Below are 27,871 nucleotides of genomic sequence, written 5' to 3' on the forward strand. Positions count from 1 at the left end.
TTTTCGTTTTTTTTTTTTTTTTTCAGTTTTTTAAGTGTTAAAGTATCTTTTTATTGGCTCAATTCATTTCCTATTAGTCTTGGAATTTAACAAGGCTTCATGGCAAAGAAGGTCTGGAAAAGAACTTATTAACTTTCCCTCAGGGTAATGAGTCCCATACGGAATAAAGAAAGAATACCAACTTACAAAAGACAAAAGTCATTAAAGTCAATAGAGGGTTAATGTGATTTTTAATAAGAGGCCCATTACAATTCTCAGGACTCATAATGTTGGTACCATACTGGGCATCTATTGAAATAAATCAGAGTGGTTTCTTCATTATCCTCCACTAAAGATAAGGTAGCATCTTTCTCCCTAAAGTCTCATATTTTTCTCAGGGAATTATATATTACCTATCATCCTTGTTCTTGTAAATAAACAAGACAATTATCACACTTGTCTTTCCTAAAATATTTTCACTAATTAAAGCAAAACCTTCATTCAATTGTTCATTAGAAAATGAATTTGAATTTGGAATTAAGTGGCTCTAGTGCTAAAAGTAGTAACATAAAATTGACATCTTACATACTTTTATATCAGGTATGTATGCATTTAATACACGAAGAAATATTTCTCCTACCATAGGTATTGCTAAACATCCATAATTCATCTACAGCCTCCTCTAAAAAACACCAAGTTTGGGAGTAAAAAAAAAAATGGGAGCAAAAGTGACAACACAATTCAAGCAATTCAGGAAACTAAGAATGATTTCCACCATTGAAATTGCATAAGAAAACAAAGATTGTCATTTGGAAAGGCCTAAGGAAGGGAAAAGTAGAAGGTAAGAAAAGCTTTATCAATGATGAAAGGCTGAATGCTAGTTCTGGAGTTGGGAGACAAGGGCTTGGACCCCAGCTACGTCTCTAACCAGAAGAGTGACTTTGGCCAAGTCATTTCACTTCTATGAACATCCACTTCCTTTCCTGTAAAGTGAGATGCTGGACATGGTCCAGGACAGAAAAGAGACTTCACCTAACTTCCCACTGATAGTAAACTAATACCAGGAGCCTGGAGGACTGTATTTCAACTTCAAATTGAATCCAGATGCAGCCAGAAAGAGTGCTGTGTTCAATTAGCAACGTCTGCCATGGAAGGGGAATGTGGGAACATTGCTACACAAATTTATCACATTAAATGATTCTTAAAGTTATCTTTCACTGTAACATTCTGTGATTCTATTAACTATAACATATAACAGATTTTTTTTTTCTTGTCCAGGATTTTGACCTACCACAAATGGTTAAATGTCTCTCTCAAATCAGAGCAGAATGTCTAAGCCACCAGCTTTGGAAATACTGAACAGGATGATGCCCAACTTGGCAAAAAAAGAGGCTCAAAATAAAGAAAATGTATAGTGAAAGCTGCCCAGAGTAAGCCTGAAGATTCCCTATGATTCTAATAAAGGACTAGATGGAAAAGAGCATTGCCCTCCTTGCCCTCCCTCAGAGGCTAACAGGCACACACCTAATTAACTCTGTATAATAAGAAAATTGCTCAAGTTGGTGACACTGTCTCTGACAATGATCCATTTCTCCACAATCAAATGACATAGCAATAATCATTGTTTATAATGAATTATGAAGACTGAATAATACAGATTAAAGTATCACTAACTTCAAGGTTTACCAATAAGCTGATTTGCAAGACAATATTTCATATCATGTGCTTTAATATTATTTATCAATGTTTAATAAGCACTTTATAACTTTTGGCAAGCAAATGAGAAATGGATTACCATAGAGAGGTGATGAAATATTTATACTGCACAATAGCTACTATTACACAGTAGCTGTTCAAGAAATCTTAATAGTAAATTGAATGGAAATATAATACTGTAATGGATGTGGAAGTGTTCAATCGGCCATTTGTAATGAAATATGAAAGTGTTTAAGGAGAGTAAATACATTTGTAATGGTTTTTGATTAGCTATAACTGTATGTGATTCAACCATCCATTATGAACGGTGTACAGACATTATGTTGACTTATAATATTTATAATAAAATTGACAGCCTTGAAGAAGATTTTTAAGAATCCTTGCATGATGATGGATATGTTAATTGGTTTGATTGTGGTAATCATTTTATAATGTATATGCATACCCAAACATCTCGTTGTATACATTAAATATATACCATTTTTATTGGTCAGTTGTATCTCAATAAAGCTGGGTAAAGAAGAATCCTTACTTGCATTATTAATTTGCAATAATTAAATCTGTATCATTGCTTTGGAAAAAAAACTCTTCCTCGTTATCAAACTTTCCTAAAAATTTAAACTTGTGTTTCTTTAATAATTGGTCCTTATTTATGATTAGTGGTACTATTCTTCATGTTTGATAAATCATAAATTTGACCTCTGTTTTTGCTCATATAGGACTTTCTGTTTATTGGAAGTAGGCCAAAAACAACAAATAAGTGTCTACATAGATATAGATATGACATATATCTCCACTATGCTATGTATACACACACTATATTCTACCAGGAAAAAAAATTCTCAAAAATTTAGACAATTGTATAGAATCATCAAAAGTTGCAGTCTCCCTGTGTTGCTTAATACAATTACCATATCTGTAACTCAAACAACCCCTACTCACTAATTAATTCATTCCTTAACAAACACTTCACACCCCTGCTTAACATCCTGCAATGGTTTTCTTGTTGCCATAGGATACAGACAACAGTCCCTACTGGGTCCACAGAGCCTAACAAAGCTCTTGCCAGCCCTGCATCCTCACTCCTCACCCCTCCATTCCGGTTCTATGAACTCCAGCTGCACCTGCCTGTTTTCTGTGCCTCAAAGAAAGTATATCATGCTCTGTCTCTGGTGCTTTCCACATATTCCCTCTGCCTGAAACTCATCTCTGGCCCAGCCATCTCCACTTTTTCTGCAGCAATTAATAATGTGTGCAATTGTCACATGTCTAACTCTTCCACTAGAATATCAGCTCCATGAAAGAAGGAACTGTGTATTTTCTATGTACTATCTCCAGCCTTAGGACAGTGCCTTGCACATAACAATGCTCAATGAATATTAATTGATTCAACAATAAATTAATGAATATATAAACAAAAGGCCCATTCACAGTGTCAGGCACCAAGAGGAGATGAACAGGGCAGATCTCCTGACCTGTCATTATCCGAAGGTACCCTAATATTACTTCATTAAATACGAATTTGGTTTGATGGGAACTAATAGTATTGTAATAGTATAATCAGAATAGTATTCACAAGTTCAGATATTTGGTTTTTAGGTTTGTAGCATGTTCCTACTAGCGGATTGCAGCTCAGAACTGGTGACTTTTTCACCGAGCTTACACATTTACTAACTACCTCGTTCTCCACTCTGCTTTGATACCTAAGCCTAGGTCAGGATCTGGCCTATTTTCTCTATCCTTGATTCTGTTATGACTAAAATTTCACTCTCTAAAGGTAAGTGATCCTAGTACAAGAGAAATATTATTGATTATACTTTGCTTCTGCTTTAAACTGGGCAAACAGAAAAAAAGCATACCTAAACTTATGAGAGTAACCATCAGGGTTCTCCAGAGAAATAGAACCCAAGAGAGAGAGAGGGGGGCGGGGGGTGGGGAGAGCTGGCCAGTCTAAAATCTGTAGGCAGGTTGGCAAGTTAGAAATTTGGGCAGGATTTCTATATCACAATTTCGAGGCAGAATTCTTCTCCAAGAAACCTCAACTTTTGCTCTAAGACCTTCAGTTGATTGGATAAGACCCACCCACATTAACCAGAACAATCTCCTTTACTTAAAGTCAAATGATTGTAAATATGAATCATACGTACAAAATACCTTCACAGCAACACCTACACTAATGTTTAACCAAACAACTGGGCAGCACAGCCTAGCCAGTCTGGAAGATGGTATTATTGAGTGCAAACATTCTTTCCTTCCTACACCCAGTAAGATAAATAAACTTTCCTGCTCTGTGATTTGACAACATGACTTGCTTTGACAAATGGGACATGTGCTAATTCTGAGACAATTTTGTCAGTGTCCCCTTGTGGTTTGATTTGGCTCAGTCTGGCTGTTCTCCACTGTTATGAGAATGGGTTCTTGTTCCAAACAGGGGCTTCTCCTTTATCTTGGTCCTAAAATTAATACAGTGTGTGGAGCAGATCAATCAAAATCTGACCACCAACCTGGATCAGAGCTGAAGCACAGAGCTAAGACATTGACATACAGTCACTGACATGTAACATGAGGAAAAATAAACCCTTATTTATTCCCAAAACCATTGAGTTTTGAGGAGTGTTTGATACACAGAAAGATTTCCAGCAAAAGCTAATTAATTCAAGACACTTTTGTGAAGCCTGCCACATTTTGATTGGTATATGGCATTGCATCCAATCTATTTATGCTGCCAATGATAAATTCACATTAGCTAAAGTGAGACTGATTCTTATCTGGATAGATACAGAGCTGTGTCGTAGAGATCTTATGTTTCACAAAACACTATGTAAGTCGAACTACTTAACACTTATTTAGGACTTTTGGTGTTTCAGACAATCTTCTGCGCCAAGCAGACACAAAAGTAAAATGTGAGATAATTCTTCCCTTTGGAAGCCGACAGACAAGTGGAGAAAGTGTACATGTCAATGTGTAGAGTAATAGGAGATTGTAGCTAAATTCTGCCTTGTAAATTCTGGCTATGCCTTTCTGCTATATAAAGCCTTCCTTGCATGCTTCAAGACTTGACTTGTTAGTGCTTCCTTCAATTGATTCCTGAGAAAGATCCATTCTCTTAAAACTAGCATCTATTTATCCATCTAGTCACTTAAACAGAAAAACAGCTTTGTCAAGACAACCCAACTGAATGAGTAAAATACAATCACGACTCAGAATGCCACCTTTCTTACTAGTCTATAAGTCCCTCATGAAATCCAAGTCTAAACGGCACTTCCCAACATTCTAAATTGTCCACACCTGTCCCAGCCAAGCTCTACAGCCTGATCTCCCACCATGGCTGCACATGAGGCTCCCACCCCAGGCAAGCTCCTCACTGCTGCCCACTACGCTGATTGGGCTGATTATTGAAAACTTTGTCTCTAAGCCTCACCTTCATTCTTCTCAACTTGGCTTTGTAGCACTAGAATTGGGCTCTGCAAATCCTATGGCTGCCTTGCCAGGTGGGCTCTACCAATAAAGGGAATTAAGGGAAGGACTGGGAGAGAAAAAGAATCTTGCTTGTTCTTTCCAATTTGCTCCCTATTTCTGCCAGCATTCAGAAGAGTACTTCAACCTGGAAGGGGCAATTCGTTGGTTCTAATTGCAGTAGTAGTTCTCGTTTGCTTTTTTTCCCCAGACTCCCAGAGCTGGCCTTATCGTGCCTAGCTCTGGGGGTGGAGTGCAACCTGGAGGACCAGAAAGAGACCTTTACTAGGACTCAGAAAGTCTTGTTCAAGAATGAGCTCTGCTACTCACTAGCCTTGTGAATTTGGTCTTTCTCGGATTTAGATTTCTTAGCTATAAGAAGAGGTATTTGGGTTAACTAATCTCCAACCCCCTTATAATTCCACTCTTCCAAAACACTGAATTCTGAGTTTCCCAATGGTAAATTTTATCTTTCCAAGAATATTTTAACTCCATTAAGGTCAAAACCTTTGACTAAAACTTCCTCTAACCTCTGGTCAGCCTGGCAGTTTTGTGGGCCAAGCATAGAGTGAGTGCTCCCAATCCTTTCTAACTAAAATTTCAGATTTATATTGAAAATCTATGTGAGCCAGAGATTTCAAATTGGTGGTATGGAAACCAAATTCTGCCCACAGCATGATTTGTTTAGCCCATGGTGACTTTTTAGTACTTGCCATGATTTTAATACTGAGAGATTTTATATCAAATCCAAAATGCATCCTTCAGATTTCACAGACGAGAAAATTTGTGTCAAGGAGGTAAAGGAAATTGTCCAACATCAAGGACTCAATAAAGGGAAAAATAGCCACTCAAATCTAAAGGCCTCTCTGATTTTGGGGTTCCTGAGCCTCTCTTGCTTCTGTAAAAATGACACCAGGAAGTGCGGATTGGAGGATAGGAAAGTTTAAATCTTAAATTACACTCTCTTTTGTCATTTGCCAAAGTCCCTCATTTGTCATCAGTGTACAGTATGTTTTAATGTTCTAAATGATAAGGTGTCTTAAAACTTTTTCAATGCAATGTTATTTTCAAGTAATTATAAATGATCGACATTTCATTTCATTTGTATTGGCATTCATAATTCATAGAATTCACTGTGATTGATTTTGAAGAAAACTGATACCAGGGATATTTGTTCTCTGTAATGTAAAATTAATAGCAGATGCATGACTGAGGGAAACATTTTCCTGCTGTTTTCATAGTTATTAAAACTTCTGGACTCTGTTCTTTTTGTTTCTAACACATATGCTATACTGTCCCCCGTGCCTACCTACTTTCTTGCAGCATTTGAAAGTGGTGGCTACTCTCTTCTTAAAACTCTCTCTTTTGTTGTTTTCTGCTTTGAAGTAATAACAGCAGCCACCATTTACTGAACACTTCCTGTGAGATATAGAACAGATTGATAAATGATATCTGTATTAATTACTTCAGAGAAGTTTTTAAAATAATATTATCCCCAGTTGCCAGAGGCTGGGAAGAGTAATGGGGAGGTAGAGGGAAGTAAGGATGGTTAATTGGTACAAAAAATATAGTTAGAAAGAATAAGACCTAACATTTGATAGCACAACATGTGTCGATAATAATTTAATTGCACATTTTAAAATAACTAAATAAGTACAATTGGATTGTTGGTAATGCAAAGGATAAATGGTTGAGGGGATGGATACCCAATTTTTCATGATGTGATTATTACACATTGCATGCCTGTATCAAAGCATCTCGTATAAAATATACACCCACTATTTAAAAAAGGAAAAAAGTAATATTATCCCCATTTTACAAGGAAAAACACAGAAGGCTCAGACACAATAAACAGATTGCCATCAATGACATAGCTAGTATCTGGTGGCAACAGTGTCCCTGAGCACTACATGATACTGTCTCTCTTGGTTTTCTTTCTTCCTATATCTCCTCTATTTCTTAACCTCATTCACAGCCCCCTCTTACTCCAGTGGGTTCCAGTATGTTGGTGATTCCTGGGTGTATTAGTCCATTCTCACACTGCTATAAAGATACTGCCTGGCTGGGTGCAGTGGCTCATGCTTGTAATCCCGGCATTTTTGGAGGCTTGAGGCAGGCAGATCAACTGAGGTCGGGAATTCAAGACCATCCTGGCCAACACAGCGAAACCCCGTCTGTACTAAAAATACTAAAAATTAGCCAGGCATGGTGGTGTGCATCTGTAGTACCAGCTACTCAGGAGGCTGAGACACAAGAATCACTTGAACCCAGGAAGTGGAGGTTGCAATGAGCCGAGATTGTGCCACTGCACTCCAGCCTGGAAGACAGAATGAGACTCCATCTCAAAAAAAAAAAAAAATACTACCTGAGACTGGGTAATTTATAAAGAAAGGAGGTTTAATTGACTCACGACTCCACATGGCTGGGGAGGCCTCAGGAAACGTACAATCATGTAGAAAGGCAAAGAGGAAGCAAGGCACATCTTACATGACAGCAGGAAAGAGAGAAAGTCCACAGGAAACTGCTATTTTAAAACCATCAGATCTTGTGAGAATTTCCTCACTATCATGAGAAGAGCATGGGGAAAACCACCCCAATGATCCAATCACTCCCACCAGGTCTCTCCCTCAACATGTGGGGATTGCAATTCGAGATGAGATTTGGGTGGGGACACTGAGTCAAACCATATCACCAGGCTTCCATCTTCATTCATGTCATCAACCAATATAATAGGCCAAATGCACATGTCCATCCCAGACCTCTCTCCTAAACTCAAATCAGTACATGGTTGTAGTTAAAAGTAAGATGTAGAGATGATTATGCTGGCTCCACCCTTTGCCAGCTATATGGCCTTGGACAAGTTACTTAAACTTTCCAGCTTCAGTTTTCTTATCTGTAAATGGAATAATAAAGATAATGCAAGGATTAAATAAGACCATACCTATAAGGCAACTGGCACTTAATATATATTCAATAAATATTAGCTACTACAATTATTATTGTTATTATTGTTATATTTCAAATTACCTGGGTTAGCCCAACATAAGTAACCTTATAGCCCTTCAAACCTCTAGAATCTATCATCTATACTCATATAAGAGGATGTCTTGCTAAATTTCAAATCTGCCTACCACTCCTCACCTCATATAAAATTCTCTGGCGGATCACCATAATCTTTAGAGTGAGATCCAAATATCTCAGCAGAGACAACCCTTCAACATCCAGTCTCTACTGACTCTACAGTCTTACCTCCCACCATCTCCAATCTCTAAAGGAACAAAATTTCTACTTCTGCCATCAATATAAACTAGTTGTTCATATCTCAGCATGCTGGAAAATGCAGTTTCCAGGAGCCAAAAATGTCTTCCTAACTCCTTCCTGCCCTTCTAAATGCTACTCATCTCTCCATCTTCCCATGTCTTCCCTAACTCCTGAAGTCTGAGTTTGGTCCCTCCTTTGGGTGGCCCTTGAAGCCTGCCCTTGCTTTAGTCCTTATCACTGAGAAGCCTCACTGCTGGTTTGCTGCTCAGTATTACTTAGTAGGCTCAAATTCCTGAATTGAGTCTCTCTGCAACCCAGCATCAGGCACCCAACAACTAAAACTCCACTAAGAAGGCAACTAGATTCTAAGATGAAAAGTAGGCATGTTGATGGCACAATTACAAATCTGTTGTACAAACACAAAATGTTAATGCTGAGGACAACACTACAAGTCTAATCAAGCAAATACTTTCCATTTGCACACGAAACCCCTAATACTTAGGGAGGTCAAATGACTTGTTCAACTTTATACAGTTATTCATGCAGTCCAGGCCCATCCCAGAACAGCAGTTTGGGAAGGGTAAGTAATGTGAACCCAGGTCTCAAACTTGAACACATCCCACTCCAAGTTCATATAAGTCATCTATTTACTTATACCCTATTTTGTTACAGAAAGGGTTTAAGACAGTTTGAATAAATACTTAAAATGACATTAGTTTTCTTAAAGCCAATAAAGGAATCATACAATGTTGGAAGATGGAGATTGTGAAGTGGGGCAAAAATAGGAAAGTCAAAAAGAGACAGGCCAAAACCCCTGTGAAGTTAGTATTATAAGCTCCATAATGAGATCTGGTGTGTTTTCTAGGAGCAGGTTACAAATTTGTTTTTAAACTCACAGAAAACAGGTATAATTTATTCTTGAATTACAGTGTAATATTAAAACAAATGAGTGGTTCAGGAGAAACATTCCTGATGCTGAAATCTGAAAGAAATTTCTCCCATAAGTCTTTGTGAAGAAAAAAATGAAATAAACAGTATCTTTTAAATAATCCTGAGTTGCATAATGTCATTCTGTATAATATTCTTCAGTGAAGTCCCAAAGCATTAACAAAGTGCAATTCAAGAAAATTGGGGGAATTGAGTGGAGGACAAAATAATACGGACAACATACACAGTTCTCTACACTGAAGAGGCTATGCACTCCATGAGGGCAAGAAGCCCCTCTCTTGTTCATTGCTGTGTGCCTTAGCACACGGTCTACCACAGTAGGGAAGCTCAAGAGTTCAAATGTTCAACAGAGAACTACACGAATCTACATAAACAGTTCACTCAGTCAGTCAAGTGAGAAAAGTAAAATGTGAGAAGTTACAGCTTTTCAAGACAGAACCAGGTTATTGACTGGGATCCCTGCAGACATCAGTTCCAGGCGCTACATTGGTATGCAAAGAATTTGAACAACAGTTTCAGAAGAAACATTTCAAGTTTGCAGTTAATACTAAATTGGAAGAGACAGCAAATAATGAGAAACAAAGCAGGCAGATAAAAGGGTTTTAGATATTTCAAGTACCTACCCAGCTAATAAATGCAAATGAAGTTCAGTGCAGATAAGCACAGAATTATGAGTCTGGAAGCAAAGAAGAGAAAGGAGGACTATCTGCTTAATGGAAATGAGCTGCACGGTGCTGACCAGGAATGAGATCTGGGGAATTAATGCAGAAGAAATCCCTCAAGCTTTCAGCCCACTTTGCTGCTATGGAAAAGAAGCACGATGATGAGCTGTATTAAACCACAATACACAACAATCAAGTCACGCTCCACATTGGGTGAAAATGAAACCAAAGCAAGAAAATAATAAGTTGTTGGTTTTTTTTTTTTAATTGCCATTCTGTTCAGGGCAGGACCATCCTCACTGATTTTTTTTTTTTTAATCTCAATCTTAAGCAATTGTCTTCCACAGATTTATTGAAATATGTTTTTTTATGATTTGCTTGTATTCTCTGACATTTTCCATGTTGTCTCACAATTATTCAAGGGTCCCCAGAATACTGTCATCACATCTGAGAGCCAGAGCCATCACCGTACAAACAGAAGACACTTAGATGGCAAAGGTTAAGTGGCTCCTTCTGCCAAAGCTATACATTGCCTTTTTTCCTTTTATTTTCTTTTTGATTGTCCTTTTGTTGTTGTTAGTGGTGGTGGTGGTGGCAGCGGTGGTGGTGGTGGTGGCAGCGGTGGTGGTGGTGGTGGTGGTAAAAAAAATATTCATAGGTTCATAGCCTTTAAAACTGAAAGGTGTTCTAAGTATACCTTTATGAGCCTCCTGATTACAAAGAGAGTAGCTATTATTAGCACCATGTTGCAGATGACCTTGCCAGACCCAAGGGTCCAGTGATATCAGCCAACCACGTTATTGTCCACTCTTGAACTATTTGAGTCAAACAAACCCAGTACAAGGTTGAAAGAGACAGATGTGATAAGAGTACCTAAAGGCTTTCCTAACCAAAAATGGTTCTCCCTATTCCTGCTTCAGTTCTTGAAATTCCATATTTATTCACATAACAAATATTTCTTGACTCTCTACTATGGGCTTGGCACTGTTCTAAGCACTGATGATATAATACAAACAAAAGAGACTATATCCTTACCTTTATGGAGCTTAAATTATACTGAGCAGAGATAGACAATAGATAAACAGAAATGAACTAGACAATCTCAAATAATAGGAAGCACTAGGAAGTTAATAAACTGAATGGTGTAGAGAGAAATGGGAGAGGGATAGGGGAACTATTTGAGGAGGATGGTTAAAAAACACCACTCTGAGGAGGTGACACTGAAGTAATTAAAACTTGAACAATCAGGTACTCATAAGGAAAGTTCATCCCAAATTATAATTATGACCTGGGGAGTGAAAGCATTTTTAAAAATTGTAATTTGCTAAAATCTCATTCCAAATTAATTTCTCAGATTTTTTTCCCAATACCTTATAGAACTGTGTAAAACAAAGAAAAAGAAGAGAAAATAGATTATAAGGGGGAAGGAAGAATACAATGGGTTGGAGACCCAGAATTCAGACTAAAGATCAGGCCCTAGACCTTGGGGAAGGAGAAAACAGGGAAAACTGCTTACTGAAAGGGATAGAAATAGTTCAAGCACAATTATAAGCACATACTCCACTAGATTTAGCCATATTTCCCCCAATAACCTTACTTCAGACACGACACTTTCTTAATTAGTGACTTTTACATAGATAACTTATGTAAACTAATCGTTCCATTTTCTTTTGAAATAGGACAAGCTGTAGATTACTGCAGTGTTCAGCCTAAGATGACCCCCAGGGATCCCCTCCTCCTGGTATTCCCTTATATAATTGACTTTCCTAAGGGTGGGTTAGACCTAGAGACAGATTCAATAAATAAAAGACAGAAAATGTGGCTTCTCTCAGAGAAGTCAGATGCCATGCTATGAGCTGCCTTCCAGAGAGGCCCATGTGGCAAGAAATTGAGGAATGACTGTGTATGAGTCTGTTCTCATGCTGCTAATAAAGACATACCCAAGACTGGGTAATTTATAAACGAAAGAAGTTGAATGGACTCACAGTTCCACATGGCTGGGGAGGCCTCACAATCATGGTGAAAGGCAAAGGAGAAGCAAAGACATATCTTACATGGCAGTAGGCAAGAGAGCTTGTGCAAGGGAACTCCCATCTATAAAACCATCAGATCTCGTGAGATTTATTCACTATCACAAGAACAGTATGAGGGAAACTGCCCCCGGGATTCAATTATCTCCACCTGGCCCCGCCCTTGACACACAGGGATTATTACAATTCAAGGTGAGATATGAGTGCGGACACAGCCAAACCACATCAGACTGAATCCCATTAAACAACCACTTAAGTGAGTTTGGAAGTGAATCTTCTCCCAGTTTAACTTTAGACGGCACTGCATTTCCAGTCAGTACTTTGATAGCAGCCTCATGAGAGAAACTGAGGCAGGTGTACCTACTAAGCCACATCTGGATTCCTGACCCATGCAGTGAGATAACAGATGTTTGTTGCTTTAAGCTGCTAAGTTTTGGAGTAACATGTTACAGTGCAACAGACAACTAATATACACTTGAAAGTACTTTCAAGTTATGGTTTCATCCTTTTGGTGTTTTATGCTTTCCCCCAGGTCCTGCTGATAGGGTAAAATTCTGTCTCTCCCATGCTTCCTTGAGGATCTGCTGAAGGTTGGGACCAAGGTGGGACTGGGAACAAAGGTGGCAAGTTACAGAATAATAACAATAGTAGGTCATTAAATTCTATTTCATTCCTAATATAATCCCATAACAGTATCACATGGTAAAACCCTAGCAAACTGACTATTGTCTATAATTTTAATTATTTGCTTAACCAGTCAGATCTTGATGATCTTCTTTTCTGGGGTTAGTTTGGGCATCGCTAAGCTCAAGCAACCAAGGGATACCACACCCTCTCCACCTAAAGAAGGGAACCAAATCCCCATCCTGCCACTGCCCCAGAGTGTTACAGCCAATCTCTCCAGCAGCAGCTCTTTCTTGGTGGTCCCCTGAAGTTCCCAACTTGACTTTACCACTCAGAGAAGCAAATAAAATATGATAAGCTCCCAACTAATACCAGGAAAGAGAATGAAACCAATTACTATCATTAAGAGTTTGTAATTCAAACTGAATTACTTTTGGATTAAACACCATCATATTTGTAATATAAATTTAAGTTCAGGTGAACCAAAAAGGAGCTATTCTTATAAGCATGTAAATGAATAACATGCTTGCTGTGGTTTGAACGCCCCCTCTAAAATCCACCTTGAAACTTAATCCCCAGTGTGGCAGTATTGACAGGTTGAGAGGTGGCCCTTTAAGAGGTGAATAGAGCCCTCAAGAATGGATTAGTCCATTCATGGGTTAATGCATTAATGGATTAATGGGTTATCGTGGGAATGGGACTCGTCCTTTATAAGAACAGGAAGAGAGACATGAAGAGCACACTCAGCCCCCTCTCCATGTGATGCCCTGCACTGGCTCAGGACTCTGCAGAGAGTCCCCACCAGCAAGAAGGCCCTCACCACGCGTACCCACCTCGATCTTGCACTTAGCCACCATATCTGCAAGAAATACATTCCTTCTCTTTATAAATTACCCTGTTTCAGGTATTCTATTATAAGCAACAGAAAATGGACTAAGACAACCCTGCTTGCTTATTGTTGAAAAGCTAAGGAATTTCTCCAGCACCTGTACAAGGTTGCTCCTACCATCCCAAAATAAATACAATACTAATCAAAAGAGACAGCCCCTATATAACACCTGTCACTGGCTATCAGCAACAAGGCATTACACAGTAGGTCTTCTTGACCACAGCAACACCAGTGATATCAGCCTTTGTAAATTCAAACAGGCAGTTCTGTACCACGGAGAACTTCCAAATATAAAAACAAAAAGTACATTTAAAAGACCTTGGAAAGCATTCCTCCCTTGCCCCGTGGCCTCACTGTGAGGGGAACCAGTCCAACAGAGCCAATCCAAAGGAGAGAAGCCTTGGAGAACTCCCCTGCTTCCAGCTCTTTGTTTAAATCTTTCCACAACACTGGCCTACATAAAAATCAATATATAAGCCAACCTTTCATAATCAACAGTTCTTGTAAATAGGCTTCCATTCCGGGAACAGCTATAGATTTAAGGCCAAACTCTCTGCTGTGAAATCACTGAATGCCAAGTAAGAATACCTAAATTAGAATTTGGCTCTAACAACACCGATCATCCTTGCCATCGTTTAAAATTTACCTTCACAAATGAAACTTTGTGGGAAGCAATGGAAAAACATGCTTTTCCTGTAAACTTCTCCTTGATATATTTTATCTACAAAAGAAGAAATCTAATTTCAATTTTAAAGTTTCCTTTGCCAGATTCAATAAAAGTTCAGGCATTTACTTTTTAATCTATGCCCATTAGATTTGCACTGATAACCCTCACTTTTACCTTGCTGAGAATCCTTTTGAGCATTTACATTTTAAATCTCTCTCTTATTGAAAATCACCATGTTTCTCCTAGGGTTAAAGTTTGGGAAGTATTTTAAATATATATATACACACACACATATATATATATAAATTTCACTTTAATATCAACATTGCTATATAGCATTTGCTTTGTAGTTAAAAGGTGAGAGCAAAGCCTCAAATTTTACCAGAAGCCCCAAACACTAAACCTCCAACTCCCTCATATATTGAGTCATTAGGAGATTTTTAGAGTTAGAAATTCATTTTTCTTTTTTTTTTTTAAAGCTTTACATAGTTGCTTTATGTTCTACTGAGCCTAGTGCTCAGGTATTTATGAAAACAGAACATTTGAAAAGTCAGTGATCTCAAGGTATCATGCCTGTACCAAGCACAAAGGAGCACCAAAGCGCAAAGTGAGGCAGAGATGGTGATCTTTTTATATGTATTAATGCTACTAAGCAATCAAATACAATTTTTAAAAAGATGGGTTCCAGGGCTCATATGACTTTTTATGAAGAAAATGAAATTAAATAATACATTATTTCCTCCCAGACCTTTGGTTTTTTAGAAGGTTGTTTTGTTTTGTTTTGTTTTGTTTTGTTTTGTTTTGTTTTGTTTTGTTTGAAACAGAGTTTTGCTCTTGTTGCCCAGGCTGGAGTGCAGTGGTGCAATCTTGGTTCACTGCAACCTCTGCTTCCTGGGTTCAAGCGATTCCTAGCCTCCCAAGTAGCTGGGATTACAGGTGCCCACCATGCCCGGCTAATTTTTTTGTATTTTTAGTACAGATGGGGGTTTCGCCATGTCGGCCAGGCTGGTCTCGAACTCAGGTGATCTGCCCACCTCAGCCTCCAAAGTGCTGGGATTACAACTGTGAGCCACCACGCTTGGCCCTCCCAACTATTGAATTTATCTTTTTTTATTCATCAGATTGTTGGTTGTTCCTTTTATGTACTCTTAAAAATAAAAATTATTTCAGCTTTTCTCAAAACTGGCAGTATTTTCCACAATGTGCAAAATTTATTAAGTTTACAAGAAAAAGCTTGTGAGAGTCACTGAATTTAAAGACTGCAGAATGAAAGGAGAAATTGCTATAGAAATTTCCTTGTATCCTCACTGCCAAATTTTTAAGAAAAGCAAAACTGCATTCATTTGAAAAAATATTCATATAAATGATACTGTATTCATTACACTGGTTAGAATAATCAATTCTGTACATCAAAATTAAGATGTCAATATTTTTATATATTTCATCTTATAAAATTATTTAAATGCATCATTAACATTCTCTGAGAAGCTACTCAAAATTTATGTACATTAGACTGTCAAATCTCTTAAAGGTACAATTTTATTGAATTTTTTAATAAAATGATTCTTTCTATATTCTATCAGTAAAAATGATTTTAAAGCCTGTCCTTTACAGAAGGAAAAACTTGTAAAATCCAAATAAAGTCTGTCATTTAATTAACAGTATTGTACCAATGTTAATTTCTTTGTTTGATAAATACACCATTATTATGTAAGATGTTACCATTGGGTGAAGCTGGGTGAAGGGAATACAAAAATTTTGTACTGTATTTGCAAGGCTTCTGTAAATCTAAAATTATTTCAAAATAAAAGTTTTTTTTAAAAACTGCTCTTTGACTTTCAATTTAAGATGGGCAATTGGAGAAAAAAATCTAACATTTAATTTAGAGTCTATTCATAAACACACAATTAACAGAACATGTGTTCTCAATTGACTTCTGACATTAAGCCTATTTTATAGTTCTAGAGACCATATTAAAGCAAAAGAGTCAGGATTCTAACACGAGCACAACATATTTGTATTCTCATTTAGACCACGGCCTTTCAAAGTCTCTGTATATCAACATCTATTTTTGATCACAGAAAGGCAGCAAAAGCAGTTATTTCTTGAACAAAATTCTCCAAAATAGTAAAGCATTTTAAAAACCACACATTTTCACACATTGTGAAAAATCTATATTCATGGACAAAGCAAAATATTGAACTTACCTATGTTCACTATTTCCATGGAAATATTATATACAGAATGAATATATGTATCTTGACTGATGAGATTTTTGAAGCTTTTGTGACTGGCAGACATGTTATATAATCCCTTAATAAACAGTGAAACATAATTATGCCAAAGTGTAATGGTATCTATATGTCTGCCCAATGAAGAAACCCATTGTCAGCTCAAACTCAGTGTAGAAATTACTCTTCCTACCAAAAAGTCTAAGAATTCATAAACCCCTCTCCACTTTAGCACAAAGGTAAACAAGGGAATGACTCAAATGGAAGTGGAGAAAATGAAGAATTGGGAAAATAGTTAGAAAAGTTATATTCAAATAATAATGGGTACAAACACTTTGTAGTATGTTAGAGGAAGTAACCCATGGAAGCAATACAGATGACGAAGTCACAAGAGATCAAATCTAGACTTAGGGTAACTGCTGATACAGACGATGAAAATTCTTTGCAATTAGTGAAAAGAGTTCTAATAACAAGAAAATTCTGATTCCAGCACAAATGAATGGAAAAAGAACAGAATGCCACAGAGAGAAGAGAATGCAGAGAAGCTGAACTACCAAACAGGAGAAACTGGAACCAGACCAGAACAGAAACAATTCGCATCATCATTAGAGATACAAAATTATGAGGCATCAATTTCTTATCAGGAAGAACCAGGAATGAATAGCTAAGTGCACTGGTATACCATTTGTTATTTTTGTTTAATATGATTACACATAAGCCAACAGTAAAATAAAGTCTACGCAACTCATATTCCACATTATACATTCAATCATTCTCAATCAATGCCTTTATTGGCTTAAACCTGAGTTAAAGAAACTCTCCCGGTCTTCAAATCCTTCCTGGTCTCTGGATGGAGTGACCACACTAACAGTGGGGTTCACCCTGTGCCTGGAGGGGCCCAGGTTATTAGCCAACCCATTAACCATCCTTCAACACAGAATGTTACCCTACCACGCCTTGTTTCTGGGTGCTACAAAGGAGATGTCATTCATTTGGCTACATTTAACGTTTGCAATAAAGCGGCAAAGTATCATGTCTTTTTCGCTCTACAGCCCTTCAAACAGGCAGCTAAAAAGTGTTACATATTATCTGAGTTTTATATATCCAAATATAAAACTCACAAGGCTCTCCACAGTATCACACAGTCAGTGAAACGCAGAAAAAGGAACAACTTTCAAAACATTACAGCAGTTCCACAGTTCATAAAAGTTGTATACTTTATTAAGATTTCAACATAATCTCATATTAGTGAAAACAATTACTTTTTAAATCCGTCAAATCATAAATGTCCTACACTTATAGACCACAGTCTATTACACAGGTCCCCAGAAGTTCTAAGCTTGCACAGAAATTAAATGAACATTTGTATCATTTTCTTCTCACATTCATGACTTGAGGTTAATTGTAACCTTCAAAAACAATCTAGGCTTCACTTGAACTAGCTTCAGATGAGAAGTCAGCAAGGAAACAAGCGTTTTTAGCCAGAGGTCTAGTTTCAATGAACGAGTATAAAAACACTCAATTATTTAATTCCTTGAAGCATTTTTTAAAATCACATGATTTACTACAGACATTTGGCCTGCTTTCCTGAAAGGAAAGTCGGTGCTAAGAAAATCAAACCATAGTGGAACTGGGGAATATTTTGGTGAAATGCAAAATCATTAGGCTATTTCAGACAATATCTCAAACTTGCCCAAAATATCTGTACATCTTCCCAATCCCTTACCGTAGTAAAGGTAAGGCAGCCTTTACAGGAAAGGGAAAGTGGAGGAACAAAACAGAAGGCATCCTGACACTCACGATTCACGAACTTTCTGAGTTCACTCCACAAATACTTGCTGAATGCCTAGCATGTGCTGGCATTGGGCTACAAGAAAACAGTTCTGCTAAACAAAATGATGCTGTGCTTCACCTCCTGTAGTTCACACCTAGCAGGTGGGACAGGCAACAAACCACATATTTTATTTACCCTTCTGATACCTGCTAGAAAGAAGAATTTCAGAATGCAGAGCCAGCCTACACAAGAGGTTCACATATATTCAGTGTGGTAAGTAAGGAGAGGAACATTCATTTCCTCAAATAACAGCAAAAATAACTCAAAAAATGCTATTCGATGAGATCATTCTGTGACAGAAGGTATTTCACGTGCATTGTCCCACACGCTTTTAATTTTCACAATAACCTTTGGGTGATAAGTGGGTTCATATTTAATATCCAAATTATTTAGTCAAGGAAACTAAGGCTCAGAGAGTAAAAGGACTTAACTAAGGTCCCTGCACCTAGGCAATTCATCCTTCTTTGCACAGCCCCATTGAAGGGGGCCCAGTGCAGTCATACACCCTCACCCAGGTGACAAGGGTTTGCTGGGCTGCCTAGGTGACATGGGTGCAGGAGACACCAACCCAGGGAAACTTCCCCATAACCAGGATAAGCCTCTCCTCCTTCAATAGCCTGGAAAATGTGATATTAGGCTTCCCTCTGGGGTCCAGATGGAGAAACAGCCCACCCCACAATCCTGAAAACCCAAGCAGAGTGGAAGAATATCTTACTAATGCACATTGTCAGAAACAGACCAGGTAAAAAACAAAAATTAAATTTTGAGAGGAAGAAAGGGAGCAGAATAGCTAACACATTCTCTTTTATTAAATATTTTCTTCAAGAAAAATTACCAAATCAATCAGGCCAAAACAGCTTCTCGTATCTACCATCACATATTGAAATGAGAACTTTTCTTTGTCCCACTACCTCTTCCAAAATGCAGCATTGAATGAGACTGGTAGGTAACTCAATAACCTTTGGGTTTTTCTTTTCTTTTTATAAAACTGTCATGCTGCACACATCTCAGCAATGTGTCTGTATTCTCTTTATCGAAAGCGGCTCTATAAAATCGAAATACAATGTAAAAGATGACCTCCAGCGAGAATCTGTGGTTTGCCTATAAAAGAGGCGGCTGGGCTCGTCGTGCAGTTCCACCCACAGCCTGTGGTTCCGGCTCCCTGAGAGCTCTGCAGGACTGCAATGCAGTAAAGAGTCGCTTTCAAACGAAAGGGGGCGGGGAGGGAGAGAGCGAGGTTGCAATTTCCTTGTGTGCATTGAGCCTGAGCATTTTCTATTTCCACTGAATATGAAGAATCATGGTCTTGTTTTAAGGATTTAAGAAAAAGAAGACAGTTTAAAACCAAATGCCTGCTCTCCGCTATGGCAGTTCTATTGGCAGGCTGTAATTTGTCGAGGGTAAGTAATGGAAATGCAGTGACGTTTGTATAATCCATGAGCTGTTTATCAGCTAGGTGAAGCCCAAAGATACAGATGGCAGCAAAGCTCTCTGGGGGAAAAAAAAAAAAAAAAAAATTCACCTCTGAAAAAGAAAGAAAGAAATTCCTACCATTTTCATATAAAATTCAGTTCTATTTCATTTCTTTGTAAATCTGAGACAAAAAGTTGAAGAGGTTAATGGAGGAAAATTAAGAACCTATGGGGCAAATAGGCATGTTTCAAATCACACATGGAACATGAATATGTGTTTCTCAGGAAGAGAATATTTCTATTCATGTCCTGACATATCTTTAGCCCATAATTTAGAGGCAAATTCCACAAATGACAGCTCTGAACAAATCACTCCTTTGATACTAGGTTTGCAACAACCAGAAACCTTCTTTTGAGGAAAAAAGCTATTTGCAATCAATACAGGCAGTCATTTGATGCATTTGTTTGTTTGGGTTTTTTTCTTATTATTCTTTGCTTTTCTGGAAGAATCAAGTCCTCACTAAAACTGCACCTTTATCTGAAGGTATTAAACAAGCATTCACGAGTTTTGTAGTGATAAATAACATACACAGATATAAACATGATACAATCCTTAAGAATCATGTAAAGCAAACTGAAAATTGCTTCTTTATTCACAGATATCAGTATTTACTTCTGAGTTTCCATTTTCTTCCCTGCATGTTTTTACTCTGAGATACAATCTTGCTTCATCTTTTCAATGTCAGTATCAGTCTTAGATTGAACCAACAATGATGAATATACAGCTTATTTGGTAATAAGCAGAAGGTACATGCACAGACTACAAAAATACCATGTAAATACATCTCAGGATACAGTAGCATTAAATTTCCATTTCAGCATATCTTGCAACCACACTGTATAACACTAAAGAGACTGAAGTAAAATGACATTTTGGACCAGAGTTTGCTTGTGTGGTTTTTATCCTTATCAGCATCTGCACTTTTTAAATGAAAAGAGGAAAACACATAAATCATAAGATTTTTCTCCTGCTTAAATGTCCCTTACTGCTACATTGCTTTCTAAACCTCAAGTGAGCTTCGAGAGTGCACTCTGCCATTAGCATCCAGCTGTACAAAGAGTAGGCCATTCTAGATTGTTTCTTAATTAATTAATTTTGGGTTTTGGGTTTTTTTGTTGTTGTTGTTTTGTTTTTGTTTTTGTTTTTGTTTTTTTGAGACAGAGTCTCACCCTGTGGCCCAGGCTGGACTGCAGTGGTGCAATTATGGCTCATTGCAACCTCTGCCTCCGGGTTCAAGTGATTCTCATCCTTCAGCCTCCCAAGTAGCTGGGATTACAGGTATGTGCTACCACACCATGCTAATTTTTGTAGTTTTAGTAGAGACAGGGTTTCACCTTGATAGCCAGCTGGTCTCAAACTCCTAGCCTCAAGTGATCCACCCGCCTCAGCCTCCCAAAGTGCTGGGATTACAGGCATAAGCCACCACGCCCAGCCTAATTTTTTATTCTTTGATAGAACACTTGCTCTCTGGACTCGACCAATTTTGCCATGATCCTAGAGGTATGGATGGGGTCCTTCTCCTCCACAAGGTCCCTGTCGGGATTCAATGCAGCAATCTCCATCAAGAACATCACACAGCACCTAAGCACATAGCAAGCACCATTAACATATGGGTGATGGTGGATAAGACTAGAGCTGGTGGTGAAGATGGAAATGGTGGACAGAATGTGAGTGAATCTCAGTTTGAGTCTGTTAGAGCATGCTATAATGATTAGTTCCCTTTCCTTTGCCTATCATTGCCTGCAACAGGTTTTCTATACCTAACCCCAGGGCACAACTGTAGGCAGGACATGTATTCTCACGCCATGGAGCAGGGCAGGACCCAAAGACTGTCTGAGTCCGAGAGTATGTGTGGAATGACAGGAATGAGCTGAGGCAAGAACTCCTGGGGGAGCATTTTCACGTGGGCTTCCCAGACCACCTCCAGTCCAGTCCAGCGACAGCAGAGCGCTACCCTGTATTTAGTAGTTCTAGGGACCCCAGGAATTCTGGACATGGGACAAAGCTGCAGCCGATTTCTACTCCAACTGCTGCCTCTTTGCTGTCTCGTGAAGGAACTCAGTCAGTCTCCATGGGAAGAGCAGTCCTGATCCACTCCTAAGCCTGTGTCAGCCTCTTATGTCATTTATACATACTTTTCACCAAAATGCCACATGACATAATTTGTGGATGTAACCTAGTAGATCTACTTCTTAGTCACAGAGAATAGATCACATGTCAGTTTCAGCCCCCGTCACTGCTGACCATGCCCCTGTGGAATACTCAGTCTCTAAAGCAGACTCTCTGTTATGAGGATTGTTTTCTTTTAAGCTGCTGCCACTACTGACTGGTGGCAAACATCTATTATTTTATATCAACTTTCATAAGTACAGATTCTCAATCAGCAAGAATCAGGCATTTTAGCACTTACTATGTGCCATTCTTATGTCAGGTGCTGGGGACCACAAAACAAGTGGTCCATCTCCAAGGTAAAGGATCAGCAATCTAGTAGGGAAGACAGATATAACTTGATTGACATGATATGAAATTGTAACATGACATGGAAGGGCTAAAAAGAGGGCATGAACAAACTGTGAAAATACAGAGCTGGATATAATTAATTTCTGCCATTTTCTGTCTGAGATGGTTTATAAAATCTCCACAGAATTTGTTGCAAACACAATAAAAATTAGATAGCCTTTCGATTAACTACGTCCTTCTGGCATTTTGTCCTTATCCTTTAACCTCATTTCAGTTGCCTCCCAGTTCCCACACTATATTATTAATGGAAATGTTTCCCGTCATTATCCAACAAGATTGTCATATGGACATGTCTGTTCTGGAAGATGCTTGAGAACTTCTTTAGCTGATAAAATAATTAACCTTTTAGACTACTATGGCCACTTACTGCTAGGCACAACTCTCAGGGATTCTGACGACAGTACTTAGAAAATACAGAGCACCTGTTTTGCATGTGTATGTAGTATGTATAGCCTAGCAAATAACTACTCATAAAAATAACATTTTCTATCCTTAAAGGATTGAATAATGATCATCTACATAATCATGTGTCTGTAACAGTCAAGTCTCAATTGTGGGGGCTCCTAAAGAACAGAAATTTTACAAAAAATCATTGGGGGCCAAGGCCAACACTACAGGAACAAAAGAGGCCACCATCTGTATATGATGACTTCAGGACTGTAGAAGAACTATCTGCCCCCCACATTTTTTCCTCAATGACCAGGCCTCTTGGTTATTAGCGGAAATGTGAAAACAATGCCCTCCAACATACTGCAACTCAGAAAGAAATGAATCAAATTTAAAAATACAAGAATCAGGAGACTTGTGAGTATAAACAGATTGGACTCAGACTCTGGGTCCTACGGAAAGATGCCCCTCTTTTCCCTTATTTTTCTCCATACTGTAAAGAACAGAATCCAATGGCTTTGCCCATGCAGTGTCAAGGTCCTCTATCATCTAGTCGTAATCCCTACCGCACCTTCCCCATAACAAAGCCTTTACCCCAACCAGACTAGCATAATCCTTGTCCTTAGTTCATGCTTTCCCCTTTCCCCCCAGGTGGAGATAGGGCCCGGCAGAAGTTTTGCTGGAGAATCAGTTCTGCTAGAGAATCAGCTCCATTACTCAAGGGATGTCTCTGCACCATTACAGTGAGTCCCAGAAGCTAAAATCGTATTGTAGATAATCAAATTAGCAACTCAGCCTAAGAGTAATCTCAGAAAGAAACATCTAGAAATAGTCACCCAACACCAGGTACTGAGCTAAACAACGAATAGCCCATCTGAGGGATATAAATTCTGTGCCCTCAAAGGCATTACAGACTGGCTCAGGCTTTAATCTGAAAATGGTGTGTTAACCAAAGATCAGTATAACAAAATTTTCATTACCAAACGAAAGATAAGGGCATCATACAATAATAATAGTTGATATTTATTGTGCACTTATGGAATACCAGGTGCTATTTGAAATCCTTTCCATGTATTAACTTAATCCTCACAGGATCCCTCAGAGGTAGCTAATGGTTGTTATACTTACATTACAGGCGAGGAGATAAGGTCAGAGTTTGAGTAACTTGCTCAAATTCACACAATGCCTAGGTGGTAGAACCAGGCTGTCTTATTCTAGAATCCAAGCTTTTACTCAGTAGCCAGTTAAGGAAATGTCAGACTATAGGTAGAACTATATATATGAAATGGATCTTAATGCTTCAGGTATTCCTGGATAAAATATTTGCTGATTATAAGTCAAGAAAACGATATGCTTCTTATTTTCCGTTAATATAATCACTGAATTATTTGCTTTATGGAAGCAAAAAGCAAAAAATAAAAAGCATTGCTTCCCAATATATCTTAAGAAGCAGAAAAAAATGAGCAATGCCTTGTCCCAAATCACAGTAAAGTTTAAAGAATTGAAAGTTATGGCCAGGCGCAGTGGCTCATACCTGTAATCCCAGCACTTTGGGAGGCCAAGGCGGTTGGATCGCGAGGTCAGGAGATCAAGACCATCCTGGCTAACATGGTGAAACCCCGTCTCTACTAAAAATACAAAAAAAAAATTAGCCGGGCGTGGCGTCGGTCACCTGTAGTCCCAGCTACTCGGGAGGCTGAGGCAGGAGAATGGCGTGAACCCAGAAGGCAGAGCATGCAGTGAGCCAAGACCAAGGCACTGCACTCCAGCCTGGGCGACAGAGCGAGACTCCGTTCCAAAAAAAAAAAGAATTGAAAGGCAAAATTTTCTCCAAAAACATGGATGAAAGATACACAGCCTGACTGAGGAGGTTTGCTGCAAATTCAACCCATTTGGCAAATGACCTAATCTGAAACAAGTTAATTATTTTTAGAAGGGTTTCACTCAAAGAAAATATTAAATCTAATTATACTTTATATTTCCTTTAATAGTTCTAAACATAAGTCATAAGAATTGATTTATAAAGTATTTCCCATATTTCTAAGTTATACAATGAAACAATATGCACAAATTAAAAGTTATATTTATAAACAGTTTCTGGCAATAGATAAAAAGTCTTGTGGTATTAAGTGAAAGATAATACAAACTTTTACATTTAGTATCTAATACATCTTTAGAAATATGTATTCAAAGGAAATAGGATAGGATAAAATGTTATCAATTTTTTTAATGGTTATCTTTGACATGTTGAGGTTTTCTTTGTGCACTTATGTATTTCTAATTTTCTAGAATAAACATATTTATAATTGTAATAAAATAAAAATTTAAGAGGAAATATGAACAAAAAGTCATTAGCAATGTTTCTATGCTCAGCCCTTTGAAGGAACATTTTACCGTCTAGTTAAGAAAATTCTCTTTGAACCACACACCAGATGTAAGTTTACCTTTATGAGACCTTCCAGAATTTTATAGACAGCCACTAATCCCCAAATAATAAAGAAAATCAGGCAGTCTTTCTCCAGGGGGAAAAACATTTTTTTCTTTAATTTAGAAGATATAAAATGGGCTTTGGACTGCATTTGAATTCTAGCTCAAATGTTCAGCAAATTAGTTAATCTCTCTGACCTTTGGTTTTCCCACATGTAAAAAAAAAGAAGTTGCCATTATCATGAAGTTCAATAACATAAGTAAAGTAGTTAGCTCAGATGACTGCAGCTCTAGCCGACATTTGACTGCAACTACAATACTATTTTCCTTTTCACTCTCTTGGCCCTTAAGTCGGGTAAGGCATCCATAATTGAGAGGCAACACAAGTGAATTTTACATAGGAACTGTATTTTGGATTCACCTAAAGGGTTAGTAGCTACAAAGTGAGGGCTAGAGAAAAGTACACATTATTTTCCAGTTAATATATGTTTATTGTTCTTGTCAATGTAAAATGATTCCAGTTCTTAATGAGTATTTAACTTTCAGTGGGAGAATTAAAAATGACGTTACTTGATTTAAAACACATTTTTCATAAAATGTTAAATCTACCCATCTTGCTTATTTCTTTCCTTCTGTCTGACTTTCCTTTGTATCTGACTTTCCTTCTTTCTGTTTTTCTTTCTTATATTATTTTAGACATATAGAGAATGCAATAGTTACATTATTAAACACCCAAAATGCTACGTATTTTGTTATAGTTGGATAATATATTAGGTTCAATTTGATCTATAGTGCTAAATTATATTATAATCCACATATGTCAACAACTATATCCAAAAAAATTCATTTGTTTAGTGTAAATAATTCTGTTTGGAATGGGTTAGAACCCTCACGGGATATCTATAACAGGAAGTTTTTTCTTACAAACATTTATAATCTCTGCCTCATCTCCTGACCTTCAGAGTTTCCTTAACACCACTCTCGTTCTTCATAATTTATTCTGACCAGGTTAAACAGATTTTACAGATCATACAGTCCTTCTCACTTAGTATCAGTGACAGAATAAATATAGGATTAGATAAGCATAACTGAGATTTTATCATAACAATGTAGGTTTTCTGAGCATTCGTTATTCTCACATTTGTGGAGCTGCTAACTCCTCTCTCCGCCTTGCTGTTTCCTACTTATTTTTCAACCCCTAGAGTAAATAATACCCATTCTGGGAAGCTGTTCTGAACACTTCCCACTCTCACTCCTCCCTGCAACTCACCATCTCCAATGAGGTTGGGGCTTCTTATTATATTTTCTCATTATGCACTAGCTTTTTAACTTCATACCACTACCACAAGAGTAACTAAATTATCACTAGTATAATCCCCTGCTTCATGTCTATGTGGATAAACTATAACTTCCTTGGAACAAACATGTACCTGTCTAGTTCATCTTTGCATCATAGGTCCTCCCATGGTATCCGACCTAGAAAAGGCACCCCATAAATAAATATTGAATAAATTAATGAATGATACCTTCAGTTGCTATCAGGTAAAGTATCAGGGTATATGCTTTCAGCTCTGCATTAACCAGCCTGAATCTCAAGGGTCCATGTAGAACCAAACGGTGGTCATTGTGTAGTTTAGCAAATAGGCAACATATGTCAAGAAACCGCTTTTCTGCTTCCAGTAAATATGCACACCGAAGTAAGGAAAGTCTGGCTGCCATTCACAGGAGGTATGTGTATAACAGAAGAATACTTAGAACTACAAAGTTGACGGCAAAAGATGCCCTCTAAACCCAGGTATGTGTAGGCTACTGCTTTCCCAAGTGTTTTTTTTTTTTTTTCTTATGCAATTTTCTGTGAGAATTGATGGAATGTCTGCTTTCAAATATACCCGGGGCTATTTCTGATAGTTATCAGAAAGATCAAATCCAATGAAGATAGAGTACAAGGCATGAACAAAATCAAAATCAGAAGAATTTAAGTTAGTGTACTTGGAAAGAATATAAAACAGAAATTTCTCTAGTGAATCAAAGTCAGATCTTCAAAGTTGCCTTAAATCCCATAACAATAAACAAGCCCAGATAGCCAACAAGATCAGTTTTATGGAGCACAGTGGGTTTTTTGAGCTAATGGAATGTTCATTGTGGAGTAGCCTCTAGGTTTATCTATTACTTTAATAACAGGATAATTTAGGTTACTCTCTGTACCTTCTGAAGTCATGATAAACAGCATCATTCCGGGACAGGGACCAGGCATAGAGTCAAGTGGGCAGCTTCAACTCCTGCCGGGTGCTAAAAAGGAAATAACAACGACACAAGAGTGGAAAGAAAAGCTTCAAACTCTCATTATGGCAGGCACCACAAAATTAACAAAAAGCAACCCCAAAGATTTTGAAACAATAATACAGGCTTTTTCCTAACTTAGTTCAACAAATAATTATAGACCGTTCTAGTGAATAAGACAGGGATAGTGCATGCCTTTGCTGAATTTATAAAATGCTTTTTGAAATACAAAATAGAATCACTCATTTCTAAAGAGTATTGATAAACGTTCTTTACTCCTTTATAATTAATGATATGCTAGAAATGATATGCTGTGTGTACGCCACTTAGAAGCCTTCCCAAGGTTGAACTAAAACTCATGATCATGATTTCTACAATATAATGACAAGTGAGTGACCCATAGGATAAAGGTTAGGGAAATCCACAAATAATGATATGCAGGTTGGCAGGGTGGCAAGGTTATCATTTCAGAGGTCAGACTTGAGTG

General features: G+C 37.8%; 1 long non-coding RNA gene across 1 annotated transcript in view; it reads right to left on the bottom strand.

Moving 5' to 3' along the window:
• LOC103240661 (uncharacterized) overlaps nucleotides 1-27,871 on the bottom strand; it is a 54,930-nt gene continuing 27,059 nt past the window's right edge. The window contains exon 3 of the long non-coding RNA XR_500072.3: nucleotides 1-27,393. This is a non-coding gene — a long non-coding RNA (uncharacterized lncRNA). The remainder of the gene's footprint in view (nucleotides 27,394-27,871) is intronic.

The sequence above is a fragment of the Chlorocebus sabaeus genome, chromosome 13 (genome assembly GCF_047675955.1).
Source record: "Chlorocebus sabaeus isolate Y175 chromosome 13, mChlSab1.0.hap1, whole genome shotgun sequence".
NCBI classification, from domain to species: Eukaryota; Metazoa; Chordata; class Mammalia; order Primates; family Cercopithecidae; genus Chlorocebus; species Chlorocebus sabaeus.